We start from the raw sequence: 14,951 nt of genomic DNA on the forward strand, positions 1-14,951 counted from the left end.
AATGGGGCCCAAGGCACATGAGGAAATCTGTCAGGTTCATTTGAGTTCGCAGCTGGATAGTTTCAAGTGCATAATTGTTGTGCGCGCCTCCACGCGCCTCCGCGCGTCTCCGTGCAAGGCACTGAGATACACTGAAAAATAAACACTTAATATGACCAAATAAGGTAGATTTGATGGGAGACATCCTTACAGTCAGACCATATCTCTTGGCTTTACGCCTGGACCAGTGGCCTTGAATCTTCTTTAAAACGTAGGGACTTTCTCTCCAAGAGCAGAGAGCTTTTCCATTTTTTAGCGATTTGACACACTCTCCCAGAAGATGCATTTTCTGTAAATGAGACGGACCTGACGACAGAAATAAAGATTTCTTTTGTTCGACTACGTCCGTTTCAGCAGCTTTCTTCATCACTCATTTTCTGCACCGGTTTTTGAGGCGGCCTCTCTCAGAATTCACTACAGCACAAGCCATGCGTCGGAGGTAGGGTTAAATACACCTTGAGGACTCGTTTTTGCAATTGTATATGCAGTTCATGGAGATGTTATTTTACGGGGTGTGGATGGTTACAACGTGGGATGCTGCCGAAGAACATATGCGGAGAATACAAGAGCACTATAGTCCCCGAAATGTGGCGGTAAATAACGTCCTCTGCTCGGAGGCTGAGGAGCTCGCGGACCTCCTTGTCTCCGCAGTTGGCCATCTTCAAAAATGTCTCGAACTTGATGTAGGCTAAAACAGAGTAAAACTTGTCCTCACCTGTCGCTGTTGTTCTGAATCAGCTGTCCATTCTGTCTTTTAAACTCCTCACGTCACGCCACGCCCACGTCCGACCCGCGTCGATTGTGTTCACACCAAACTCGGCTCGGCAAAAAGACTAGGGTCCGACGCGGGTCGAAAGGCGAGTTGAGTTGACGCGGCAGCCCGGGTCGGCAGTGTGAACACAACAGCGGACACGCTAAATTCGCGGATTAAACGCGGGTTATTCCTCAGTGTGAAAGGGGCTAAAGTGAGCCCGCTGCTCCCTCAGCTCAGGTAATAATTAAGCCTGATTTATGCTTCAGACGCAAAGCCTCTGACGCTCGGACGCATAGCCTCTGCGAGCGTCAAAATCTTGACCACTCCCCCACGCAGAGGCTCTGCGCGCGTTCTCGTGCACCTCAAAAAAATCCTGACTACGCGACAGACGCACGCAGACCACCAACGGAAGTGCGCAGACAAAAGCGGCTGTGATTGGTCCTCGGTGTGCTTTTCCGGGTTTAACAAGTGTAGCAAACTCCCCAGTCTCTTCCCTGGTCTGGTTCAACGGGCGTACAGACCACCTACGCTTCCTCCTTCGTCTTTTCGCCAACTCCAATAGCAGAATCCTTTCATCTTCAAGGTCGAGCAACTCCATATCCATCTCCATAGTATCTTGCAGACGCGCCATTGTTTTTTTGACCAGGATAAACGTGTCAGCGGAATATATACACTCCCCCCACCGAAGTTCTCGCGACTCGCGAGAGTCATGTTATGGTTGCAGAACCATAACATGAAAAGTGGTTCGCGACCAGAGCAAAGCAACACGTCAAGACGATAGACGCAGAACTATAATCTGCCCTTTACTCATCCGCTTCACCTGCGGGCGAGCGATTGCCGGCGTACGTACGCACTTCCTGCTGCGTGCAGGGGAGAGCGGTCAGAAGCAGGCGCGGGCACTCAGCATTGTCACTCACTCGCCGCAACACCACTCCTCCAGTATAATTACCCCTTGGTTTCAGTTATTTGCTGTAAGGTCATTGTTTCATCCTCACATCTGTGTTCCTCTGTGTTCTTTGGTTCAAATGAACCTTAAGGTTTATCTGCCAGCTCCGTGTCACACTTTTCTCTGCACTTGGGTCCGCTATCACCCCTACTCATGACACCATGTTCAGTTCTAACTCTGAGGACAGAAAGCAAACCTGTTCCTGAAGACCTGAGAGTTAATGAAGCAACTCCCTGTGACTGTTTAAATGTTCACGTTCCTGGAACCACAGGCAGAGGAGGAGGAGTGGCAGCTATCTTCAAATCAGGGTTACTAATCAGTCCCAGACCCAAGATTAGTTTGAGCTCTTTTGAATCTCTGATTCTCAGTTTTTCCCACGCAAAGTGGAAATCCCAGAAACCGCTTGTGTTTGTTGTTGTGTATCGTCCACCTGACCCTTATTCTGAGTTTCTGTCTGAATTCTCAGAGTTTTTATCCCAGTTAGTGCTGAGTACAGATAAAGTCATTGTAGTGGGTGACTTTAATATTCATGTAGATGTTGAAAATGACAGCCTGAATATGAACTTTAATTCTATATTGGACTCTATTGGATTTTCTCAGAGTGTACACAGACCGACTCACTGCCTTAATCACACCCTTGATCTTGTGCTGACTTATGGCATTGAGAGTGAACAGTTAACAGTGTTCCCTCATAACTCTGTCTTATCTGACCATTTTCTGATAACCTTTGAGTTTACATTACTTGACTATACAGTTTCTGAGAAGAAATGTACATATAGAAGGTGTCTATCAGAGGATGCTGTAACCAGATTTAAAGAGTTAATTCCATCATCCTTTTCTGCACTGCCATGTGCAGATATGACAGAGGACGACTACCTAAACTTTACTCCAGCAGCACTTGACAAAGGAAAGCCAAGGAAATACCATTTAGAGTAACTATATAGCTAGACAATTTCTCCCTGAAGCGCTCAGGTCCAAAGATAACGACTTCAGGTTTGTCTGAATTTAGAAGCAGACATCAATGTGATGATCACAAATCAACTCATTCACTAACAGAGACTTGGAAAGGAGAGATCTGATATTCAGCAAACCACATTTAATAGTTTGATGTTTTTGTTCAGTTAAAGTTTTTGTTTTAATAATTTCTTTTTGCACAAGAGGATTTGCTCCTTTTGTGTTAATTGATTGGGTGGGTAGCAGCAGGTGGGAAGCTGCAGAGAAGTGTGTAAGACTACAACTCTGCATCCTGGTCTGAACCCTGGGTTGTCATGTTTTAGGGTGGCAAATAAATTCATCCATATTTCTAGAAATGAGAGCCGCTCCTTCCAAAGTGGGATGGATGCCGTCTCTCCTCATCAGACCAGGTTTTCTCCAGAAAGATTGCCAATTATCTCTGTAGCCCACGTTGTTTGCTGGACACCATCTAGACAACCAGCGATTGTAGGACGACATGCGGCTAAACATGTCATCACTGGTCAGATTTGGCAGGGGTCCAGAGAAAACTACGGAGTCCGACATTGTTTTGGCAAAATTACACACCGATGCAACATTAATTTTAGTGACCTCCGATTGGCGTAACCGGGTGTCATTAACGCCGACGTGAATAACTATTTTACCGTATCACTTTATCATCACTGGATCCTCTTCAGTTTGCCTACCAGCTGAGACTTGGAGTGCAGGGCGCCATCATCTTCCTGCTTCACCGCGCCTGTTCCCACCTGGACAAAGCACTGTGAGAATCTGTGAGGTTTTTTTTATTTCTCCAGTGCGTTCAACACCATCTGGCCTGCCTTGCTGGGGAGTAAGCTGACGGCGATGCAGGTGGACCCTCCTTGGTTTCCTGGATCACAGACTATCTGACGGGTCGTCCTCAGTATGTCAGACTGCAGGACTGTGTGTCTGACACTGTGCTCAGCAGCACAGGGGCCCCACAGGGAACTGTTCTCTCCCCTTTTCTGTTCACCCTGTACACCTCTGACTTCCAGTTCCACTCTGAGTCCAGCCCCCTGCAGAAGTTCTCAGTCGACTCTGCAATTGTTGGCTGTGTCAGTGAGGGGAGGGAGGAGGAGTACAGGGGTGTGGTGGACTCACCTGCACCTGCCCCTCGGCCTGCAGGCTCAGCTCCACCTGCCCCTCGGCCTGAAGGCTCAGCTCCACCTGCCCCTCGGCCTGAAGGCTCAGCTCCACCTGCCCCTCGGCCTGCAGGCTCAGCTCCACCTGCCCCTCGGCCTGAAGGCTCAGCTCCACCTGCCCCTCGGCCTGCAGGCTCAGCTCCACCTGCCCCTCGGCCTGCAGGCTCAGCTCCACCTGCCCCTTGGCTGTCGGACTCAGTGCGTACTGAGAGGCGGAGCTTGGGGGCGGCTGAGCGCAAATGGAGGAAAAGTAAACTTCCTGAAGACCTTCTTGCCTTCCAGTCTTTGCTTTCCACTTTCTCCTCCTCTCTCTCTGCTGCTAAAGCTGCCTTCTTCTGTAACAAAATTCAAACTTCTGCTTCCAACCCCAAAAAACTCTTCCAAACTTTCTCGAATGTTTGGAATGACGGGCCAGTTACGAGGATGAAAGACAAGAAAGAAGCCACCGCAGGTGATTCCGGGCTGTCAGGCAATGTGCTGCAGGAGCTGAAAATGGACGGGATGAAAGATATGTTTGAAAAACAACTAAACTCCAAGATGGACAGTTTGCGTAACTCGATGGAAAAGTTGATGATTCGGCTTTCAGAGACTGCCTGAAAGCCGAACTCGCTCTGAAAACCGAAGAAATTCAAGGTAATTTGGATCTGGAGCTCGGCCATGTAGTGGCGAGAATTGATCAGCTGGAAGCCAAGTTGGATGGGGTGAAAAACAAAGCGAGTATTCGTTTTGACCCTGATGTTTCGGTGATCATCTCTGGCGTACGGTATGTGGAAGGGGAAATCGTTATGGCTGTTGTTAAGGGGCTGCTTATCCAGGGGCTACAGTGGGAGAGTCCCTGCGGCGTGGTGGCAGCCGAAAGGCTGGGAGAGAGAGGAGGACGGCCCGGGGTGATAAAGGTGGAATTCGGCTCTGTGCAGGATAAAGTGGATGTGCTGTGCAAGAAACTGAGGCTGTAAAGTGACGACAAGTTCAGGAGAGTTTACATTCGATCAGCCAAGACTCACACCGAAAGACTGGTGGAACTTAGCTTCAGAACTTTATCGGATGAAATACCCTCTGGCCGACAGTTTTACATCACCGGGAACGGGAGAGTGAGAAGACGCCCTTCGTGTCAATATGAGGGGCTGTGTCGTGATGATTGGAGTTAGTGTTTGTCCATCATGTGGCAGCCGAACTTTTAATCGGGGAGAAGTACGCTGGTCTGGAACTTCAGTCCCAAAGCGGATACGAAAGAGACTGGTTTCTGTGAAAGTGCTGTCGGAGTTTCACTCATTTCCCATGGTTTCCAATTCCATCCTCACACACATACACTTTTGTAAATATTACACTGTAAATAAGAAACACATCCTTGTTGTTTAGAAGTTTTGTCAATAATATTCCTGTTGTGCTTTTGTTTGTCGTGTTAGCTAGTAGTTTTGTCACAATGGCGGCTATGCTCGCAGCTAAGCAGTTAGCAACACCAAATGTAGTTGACATGCTTTTAGCCAAGCGTCAAACTCTAAGTATTCATTATGACAGGGAAAAATGCTCCACAGATTCTGATCCAGCCACAGATCCAGCCATTTACAGGCCTTAGATTCCATCATACTTGATTTTGGCCTTGCTTTGTGAATTTTCAAAGTCTATACCTTCTTTCTGTGTATTTGCTGGGCATACTTGTCATTCTAGACACAGCTATGTTATAACTAATTCTTTTTAACTTTGCTATCTTCTGCTTTGGGATGGCACGAGCCACTACAACCCTGAACGCGTAATATGGGCTTCCCCTGTTTTAAAAGTCAGCAGCCGCCACTGATAATCTGGTAGACACTGATGCTGTTTATGTCTGTGGGGATTTGAACAGCCGAATAGGGCATTGGGAAGACTTTATTAGTGAGACTGATATGCATGTCCCACCTAGAGTCAGTTTGGATAATGTTGTAAATAAACATGGTGAAATGTTGATAGAACTCTTGAAGGACTCCAAATGTTGTATTTTAAATGGACGGATACCTGGAAAAGATAACTTTACCTCAATATCTGTAAAAGGGAGGGCTGTTGTAGATTATATAATCACTCCTCATGATTGTTTAAGCACTTGTACTGAGTTGAACATTTACAGTCCTAATGAGTTAATTGAGAATGGGAGTGTCAGCTGTTTCAATATGCTTGGTGATCGGTGTAAAGTACCTGATCACTCATTGTTAGTCCTAAATTTTCGAGCAGGAGGGGGTTCCGCTGTGGATCATTTAGGGTCAGATAATGTTCAACCTAGTCATTATCCTCAGAAAAATATTAAAACGGTCTCTCTTCAATTTCTTTCCACTAGTGAGTGTCAAATTATGTTTGCTGAACTCTTAGATAAGCTCACTCAAGTACAGTTTCAGAAAGACATTGATAAGTGGTATGGTGAATTCTGTGAAATGTGGAAGGAAATGAGGATGGCCGAGAAAATATTTTTAAAGTGTGATAGTAATGACACGAGGAAGCAACAACTAAGGAATGAATTTAAGGTTAAACAACAGAATTTTGACAGAAAATTGAGAGCCTGTAAAAGAAAATATGAGAGGGGGCAGGCATTAAAAATAGAGCACTTGCAATCTAATAATCCTCAGTTGTTTTGGAACTTGATAAATAATTTGGTCCCGAAAAGAGTCAAACCCATCCCAATGGAAGTGGTGTTGGAAAATGGATCCTCTCTTTTTTCTGTTGATTGTGTTCTGAAAAAATGGGAAACTGACTTTTGCTATTTATTTTCTGGAAGTAATTGCTCAGCAGAGTGGGATAATTGTTTTCTTGAAAGGTTAGTTGATGAAAAAAATTGTTATGGAGACCAGTATGCAGCAAGAGTCTTATTCCTCTAATCAGTACCTAAATATTAGTATTACTCAAGAGGAAGTTAAAAGGGTAATAGACATGCTTAAACTAAGAAAAGCTAGAGGTATTGATAACTTGTCAAATGACCTACTTAAAGTGCCTTGTTTACTCCCAATTCTGGGTAAACTCTTCTTTGCCTGCTTTGAGTATAGTTTGATTCCCTCTGAGTGGTATAAATCCATCATTAAACCAATCCCAAAATCCCCAAATAATGATAGAGTTCCTTTGAACTATAGAGGTATAAGTCTTCTAAGCTGTGTCTACAAGCTCTACTCCAGTATCCTTAACAGACGCTTATATAGTTATGTGGAAACATTTGATCTTCTGGTAGATGAACAGAATGGTTTTCCAAAGAATAGAGCCTGTATTGATCACATATTTTCTCTGTCTACTATAGTTAATGCTAGAATACAAGAGAGAAAGCCTACTTTCACTTGTTTTATTGATTTTCAGAAAGCATTTGATTGCATTAATCATGACCTTCTCAGTTTCAAATTATTAAAAACTGGTATAGATGGCAAATTCTATAATGCCTTAAAAGTCATCTACAAAACACCAGCTGCATGTGTGCAGATCAATGATCATAGAACAGGTTGGTTTTTAACTCAGTCAGGGGTTAAGCAGGGGGACGTGTTGTCTCCAACACTGTTTGCGATCTATATTAATGATTTGATAATCGAAATTAAGCAAGCAGCTCTTGGTGTCGGACTGGGTGATTTTACAGTCGGTACTCTTCTCTATGCGGATGATTTAGTTCTCCTTGCAGAGACTGAAGATGACCTTCAAAGTTGGATATAGTTCGTGATTGGTGCAATAAATGTAGATTAAAGGTAAATGAAGGTAAAACTCAGATTATGCATTTCAGGAAGAAGGGAGACCACAGACTAAGTTTAAATTCTGTTTGGGCTCAATACGTTTGTCACATACTGAGCACTACAAATACCTTGGATTGACTCTAGATGCCCATCTTACCTTTGAAAAAGGAATAAAAGTTCTATCAGACTGCAGGCAGAGCACTGGGAGCTGTCCTTAATAAGGTCAAGCTGTGTAGGGATCTTGGGTATAAAACTTATACGCAGTTGTATAATTCCTGTGTCTGTCCAATTTTAGATTATGGTGCAGGAGTTTGGGGTTGTTGTAAGAAAGCAAAATGTGATGCAGTTCAGAACAGAGCTATGCGCTGCTTCCTTGGTGTACACAAAATGGCCCCTAAGCTCGCAGTATGTGGGGATATGGGATGGGAGCCATGCGAAGTGCGGATTAAGGGTGACATGGTGCGACTGTGGAATAGACTCATCAACATGGCTGACAACAGACTTCCATCCATCCATCCATTATCTTCCGCTGGTCCGGGGATCGGGTCGCGGGGGCAGCAGCTTGAGCAGAGAAACCCAGACGTCCCTGTCCCCGGCCACTTCCTCCAGCTCTTCTGGGGGGACCCCGAGGCGTTCCCAGGCCAGCCGAGAAACATAGTCTCTCCAACGTGTCCTGGGTCTCCCCCGGGGTCTCCTCCCAGTGGGACGGGCCCGGAACACCTCACCAGGGAGGCGTTCAGGAGGCATCCTAACCAGATGCCCAAGCCACCTCATCTGACTCCTCTGGATGCGGAGGAGCAGCGGTTCTACTCCGAGCCCCTCCCGGATGACCGAGCTTCTCACCCTATCTCTAAGGGAGAGCCCAGACACCCTGCGGAGGAAACTCATTTCGGCCGCTTGTATTCGCGATCTCGTTCTTTCGGTCACTACCCACAGCTCGTGACCATAGGTGAGGGTAGGAACATAGATTGACCGGTAAATCGAGAGCTTCGCCTTCTGGCTCAGCTCCTTCTTCACCACGACGGGCCGGTGCAGAGCCCGCATCACTGCGGACGCCGCACCGATCCGCCTGTCAATCTCCTGTTCCATTCGTCCCTCACTCGTGAACAAGACCCTGAGATACTTGAACTCCTCCACTTGGGGAAGGATCTCATTCCCGACCCGGAGAGAGCATTCCACCCTTTAACCGGCCGAAGACCATGGTCTCAGATTTGGAGGTGCTGATTCTCATCCCAGCCGCTTCACACTCGGCTGCGAACCGCTCCAGTGAGAGCTGAAGGTCACGGCCCAACGACGCCAACACAACCACATCGTCCGTAAAAAGCAGAGACCCGATTCTGAGGTCGCCAAAACGGACCCCCTCAACGCCCTGGCTGTGCCTAGAAATTCTGTCCATAAAAATTATGAACAGAATCAGTGACAAAGGGCAGCCCTGACGGAGTCCAACCCTCACAGGAAACATGTCCGACTTACTGCCGGCAATGCGGACCAAACTCTGACACCGGTCATACAGAGACCAAACAGCCCATATCAAGGAGTCCGGCACTCCATACTCCCGGAGCACCCCCCCACAAGAGTCCCAGAGGGACACGGTCGAACGCCTTCTCCAAGTCCACAAAACACATGTAGACTCCCATGCACCCTCCAGGATCCTGCGGAGGGTATAGAGCTGGTCCACTGTTCCACGGCCAGGACGAAAACCACACTGCACCTCCTGAATCCGAGGTTCGACTATCCGGCGGATCCTCCTCTCCAGTACACCCGAAAAGACCTTACCAGGGAGGCTGAGGAGTGTGATCCCCCTATAGTTGAAACACACCCTCCGGTCCCCCTTTTTAAAGCAAAGCAAAGCAAAGCAACTTTATTTATAGAGCACTTTACAACAACCACCGTTGACACAAAGTGCTGTACATTAAAACACAACAATAAAAGAAACAACTCCTGCATTATATATTATAAAACTAGATCCTGCTGGAATTAAAAGCCAAATAAAATAGATGGGTTTTAAGACGAACTTTAAAAATGGGCAGTGAAGGGGCCTCTCTGACCTGCATAGGTAAGTCATTCCATAACTTAGGGCCTATGACAGAGAAAGCCCTGTCCCCTCTGAGCTTCCTTCTAGTTCTTGGCACCTCCAGGAGCAGCTGATCAGCGGACCTGAGAGACCGATGGGGTCTATAGGGATGGAGAAGCTCAGAGAGGTAAACCGGGGCAAGATTATGCAGTGATTTAAAAACAAACATAAGAATTTTAAAATGAATCCTAAAATTTACAGGCAGCCAGTGAAGTGAGGCCAGGACAGGGGTCACATGTTCTCTCTTTCGGGTTCCTGTCAAGAGTCGTGCAGCAGCGTTCTGAACCAGCTGCAGACGTGAGAGCAGCGACTGACTGACTCCCAAATAAAGGGAGTTACAGTAATCCAATCGAGTTGAAATAAAAGCATGAATCACTGTTTCCAAATGCTGCCTAGAAAGAAAAGATTTCACCGACGCCAATCGCCTTAAATGATAAAAAACGTATTTAACCACTGCTCTTATTTGTCTGTCCATTTTAAAATCACTGTCCACCATAAAGCCAAAATCTGTAATAAAAGGTTTAAAATGTTTAAAATGTTCCTCCAAAGGTCCCAGGTCAGAGGAGGTCTCACAAGAGCCACTGGGTCCAAACACAATCACCTCTGTTTTATTTTCGTTAAGATTTAAAAAGTTCAGAGCCAACCAAGCTTTAATATCCCCTAGACATGCCAGGAGATGTTTGATGGGATTTACCTCCTTCTGGTTTATGGGCAAATAAATCTGGCAGTCGTCGGCATAACAATGAAATGAAATCCCATATTTCCTGAAAATAGAACCCAGAGGCAGAAGGTACAAAGAGAAAAGCAGTGGGCCCAAAATTGAGCCCTGTGGGACACCATATGGCCTTGAAGCATCAGATGATTCAGAGTCATTAATATTCACAGAAAATGTTCTGTCCTTTAGGTAAGACCTGAACCATTTCAGAGCAGTGCCATCAATACCTACGTCATGGTGCAGTCGCGATATTAAAATGTTGTGGTCTACTGTATCAAAGGCAGCAGTTAGGTCATGTAAAATCAGAACCACATGGTCACCAGAATCACATGCAAGAAGAATATCATTAAAAACTCTTAATAAAGCAGATTCAGTGCTATGGAGAGTTTTAAAACCTGACTGAAAAACCTCCACCAAGAGGGGGACCACCACCCCGATCTGCCAGTCCAGAGGCACTGCCCCCGATGTCCACGCGATGCTGCAGAGGCGTGTCAACCAAGACAGCCCTACAACATCCAGAGCTTTGAGGAACTCAGGACGGACCTCATCCATCCCCCGGGGCCTTGCCACCGAGGAGTTTTTTAACCACCTCGGCAACCTCAGCCCCAGAAATGGGAGGCCCCACGTCCGAGCTCCCCAACTCTGCTTCCTCATCGGAAGGCGTGTCGGTAGGATTGAGGAGGCCCTCGAAGTATTCCCCCCACCGACTCACGACGTCCCTAGTTGAGGTCAGCAGAGCCCCGCCCTCACCATACACGGTGTTGACGGTGCACCGCTTCCCCCTCCCTGAGCCGCCGGATGGTGGATCAGAAACTCCTCGAGGCTGTCCGGAAGTCATTCTCCATGGCCTCCCCGAACTCCTCCCAACAGACTTGTCAAACAAATTTTTTTGTGGAACCTCTCAAAAAATAGTCGTTGGACAAATTAACTTTCCAGTATATTTCATGAAGTAGGTCTCCAATACATATATAGAAATAAATTATCCTGTAGTGTTAAACAAATTAAGATAATATTATTTGAAAACTATAAACAAAATTGGGCAGAAGAAATTCTGTACAAACCTAAACTTAGAATGTATTGTCTGATAAAGTCTGTCTACCATCCAGAGCACTTTGTCACCCTGAACCTTAGCACAGCGCAGAGGTCTGTTTGTGCCCAATTGGGAAGTGGTATCTTTTCTCTGGCGGTTGAAACTGGACGTTTCCATGCAATCCCAGAGGAGAACAGAAAGTGTCACCTGTGTGACTTAAATGAGGTGGAAAATGAGATGCATTTTGTGTTTTACTGTCCTTTTTACCATGAAGTTAGACTTAAGCTCTTCCTTAAATTGACCTTGGAATGTCATGATTTATTTTCTATGTCCGATGAGTGCAGACTAACATATTTGTTTAGCGAGAAGGTGTTTTATTTAGCCCAATATGTGTTGGAAGCTTACCAACAACGCAGGAGAGCGCTTAATGTTTGAGTGGGGTTGTTGTTTACTGAGGACTGTGTACGCTGGTTTATCAATTATGAAGATGTTCTTTTGACTATTGCTTTTTGTTGCTTGTGGTGTGTCTTGTAAGCCCATGCGGGCTGGGCACCTTTTTGGTGTATGACACCATTTAATAAAATAAACAAAACAAAACAAACTCTCTCCTCTGTCCTGGTTCTCCTGGACCTTTCTGCAGCATCTGACCCAGTGAACCACCACATCCTTCTCTCTACCCTGGAGGGAATGGGGGTCTCTGGCTCTGCACTCTCCATGTTCTCATCCTACCTGACAGATCGCTCCTATCAGGTAACACTGAGAGGGTCTGTGTCAAAGCCACGCAGGCTCACCACTGGGGTTCCCCAGGGTTTGGTCCTGGGTCCTCTTCATTTCTCCCTCTACACATCATCACTTGGTTCTGGCTCCTTGCTGGCGCCCCGGCTTCTGCCATCAGACCTCTGGAGCTGGTTCAGAAAGCTGCTGCTCGTCTGGTGTTCAACCTCCCCAAGTTCTCCCACACCACTCCCCTTCTCCGCTCTCTACACTGGCTCCCTGTAGCTGCAGCCAAGGCCGGATTAACCATATGGGCAATTGGGCAATTGCCCAGGGGCCCTCGACTTCTAAGGGGCCCTGGGCAGTGAGGGCACAAGCAAAATATCTGGTTATCTTTCGCTTATTAAACTGTCCGCGGGAGCCGTTGCGATGCATCTGTAGTCTATGCGCCGCACAGAATCTCTGCCCCTGGCTGCCTGTGACTGTGACCATGAGCTGTGATTGGTCAGCCCGTATGAGGCGGGTCAAAGGTGACGCCAATCAACGTGCACTAAGCGCTTGTTCACAATTAGCAAAAATGGAGAAGCTAAGTGGGAGCGCGAAACGGAAATTAAAAAAGGAGAAGGACATCAGAAACACAGAAAATTTAAAGTATATTCCAAAAATAGGTAACTTCTTCACTCCAGTAAATGTTACCAACTGTTCTAAGGTAGCTTCCGTCAACAAGGACAGCTCAGCTAGCCAGGATATTTCTTCATTGCTGGCGCTAGCTAATGTCCACAGCCCAGAGAGCGAAGAGGTTAGCAAAGAGCCCCCGGCATCTTCAACCGACGGCCCGAATTCTGCTGCGAGTGCGACCGTTGAGGGAAGCAGTGATGGGCCTCCAGTCTCACCGCCATCTGAGCCGCTCATCGAGTCTGAGAGTTGCCCCTGTACCTCAACGCCTCTGCTACTCCCGCGGGATCCTGCACTGTGGGGACCGGTTACGGAGCAGCTGCGGGAGGAGGCGATCTCCCGGGGGCCTGCAGCTTTCCAGAACCGGGCTGCTAAATATCCAGCATCGGTAAGAGAGTCCGGGCTTGGGAGTTGGACACGCTCCCTCACCAATGATGTGCTTAATTGTCGTCTCCCAAACAACCAAATTGTGCCAAGGGAATGGCTTCTTTACTCGCCATCAACTGGATCAGTTTATTGCTATGCCTGCAAACTCCGATCATTCCAAAAGCATGCATTTGTCAGCGGATTCTGTGATTGGAAACATCCAGAGAGGATTAGTGATCATGAAAAGAGTGCAGAACACAGACAAAACATGCTTTCTTTATTGCACCGGTCTAAATTCGCATGCAGAGTTGACGCTTCTCTTGCCCGACAGTGTGAGGCAGAAGAGCAGTACTGGAAAGAAGTCCTTCGACGTGTGGTTGCCGTTATTAAATTTTTGGGAGCGAGAGGACTGCCATTTCGAGGCGACAACGAGCTGCTGGGCTCCGCGCACAATGGGAACTATTTGGGACTGCTTGAACTGATCGCAGAGTTTGACCCCTTTTTAAAGGAGCACCTTGAGAAGCATAGCAATAAGGGCAGAGGTAGGCCATCTTACATGTCCTCAACTGTGTGTGAAGAATTTATTTCATTAATGGGTGACTAAACTAAGCAAGTGATAGCAGAGGAAATCAGACACGCTAAATATTTCTCTGTAATCGTTGATTCAACACCAGATTTAGCACACATAGATCAGCTCACATTTGTTTTTCGTTTTGTCAGTGCAGATGGCAGAGTCTTGGAAAGATTCATTGGGTTTGAGCCCATCCACAGCCACACAGATGCAAGCCTAGCTGAATCTGTGATTGAAATGGTGCGAGGCTTGGGGTTAGACTTGTCAAACTGTCGTGGCCAAAGTTTTGATAATGCTAGCAATATGTCTGGCAAATACAGCGGCCTCCAGGCGCACTTGAAAAAACAAAACCCACTAATTCATTATACACCATGTGCTGCCCATTCGCTGAACCTCGTAGGTGTTAACCCTCTAACCGCCAAAGTCGCAGAATTGCGACATTACGTCAGCATAAACAAAACAGTCTGTAGATAAACTAAACGGGCTTTAAGGTGTTCAGTCCTCCTACCACTAGTTGGCAAACATGTTACCCTTTCAAACAAGACCAAGCTCACGTCATTTTGTAGTCATTTTGTAGTTCACAGTGTTTTTATAAGGCAGTGCAAAAAAGCTGCGCTAGCTCAGACACGGAAGCAGTTATTCAGAGCTGTTCTGTAGAGACGTGCGAGTCGAATTTTTATTGTCAGCGAACTATTAGTGAGTTTTTAACACCATGGCTTGTAAGAAGTTGAACCGTGCGGAAGTATTGAGCATGCTATTTGCCGATTCCGACTCCGAAGGAGAGTTTTTACCTCGTGAGGAGGAGGATCGGACGAGCACTCATGCTTCCCACGGTGAAACTTCCGAAGGCAATGGTGCCGGCATGCGAAGCGAGGCTGTTCTCCAAGCACACACACACACTCCAACTCATTCGGTGCCGTTATCCAACCTCAATGGAGTGGGTGGTAGTGGGGAACGCGGTCGCAGTGTCCGTAGAGGTGTTGGTCGAGGAATCAGGGGTGGGAGAAGTGGGTCTGGTATCTTTAGCATGCGCTCTCTCCATCCAGCCCCCGGTGCCGCGGCGCGCCTATCCGCCAGCGCAATGATCCTGACATTTTACCACTTGTTTTATTATTGTATTCCTCATTCCTGATCATTATGAATAAGGTTGAAAAGGTTAAAAAAAAAAAAATCAATTCAATGTCTTCCACTTCTTGCATGTGTTTTCCTACCCTATGGTAGCCTAATGATGACAGTATTTTACCACTTTCTCCTGTTTTATTGT

The sequence above is a fragment of the Odontesthes bonariensis genome, chromosome 14 (genome assembly GCF_027942865.1).
Source record: "Odontesthes bonariensis isolate fOdoBon6 chromosome 14, fOdoBon6.hap1, whole genome shotgun sequence".
NCBI classification, from domain to species: domain Eukaryota; kingdom Metazoa; phylum Chordata; class Actinopteri; order Atheriniformes; family Atherinopsidae; genus Odontesthes; species Odontesthes bonariensis.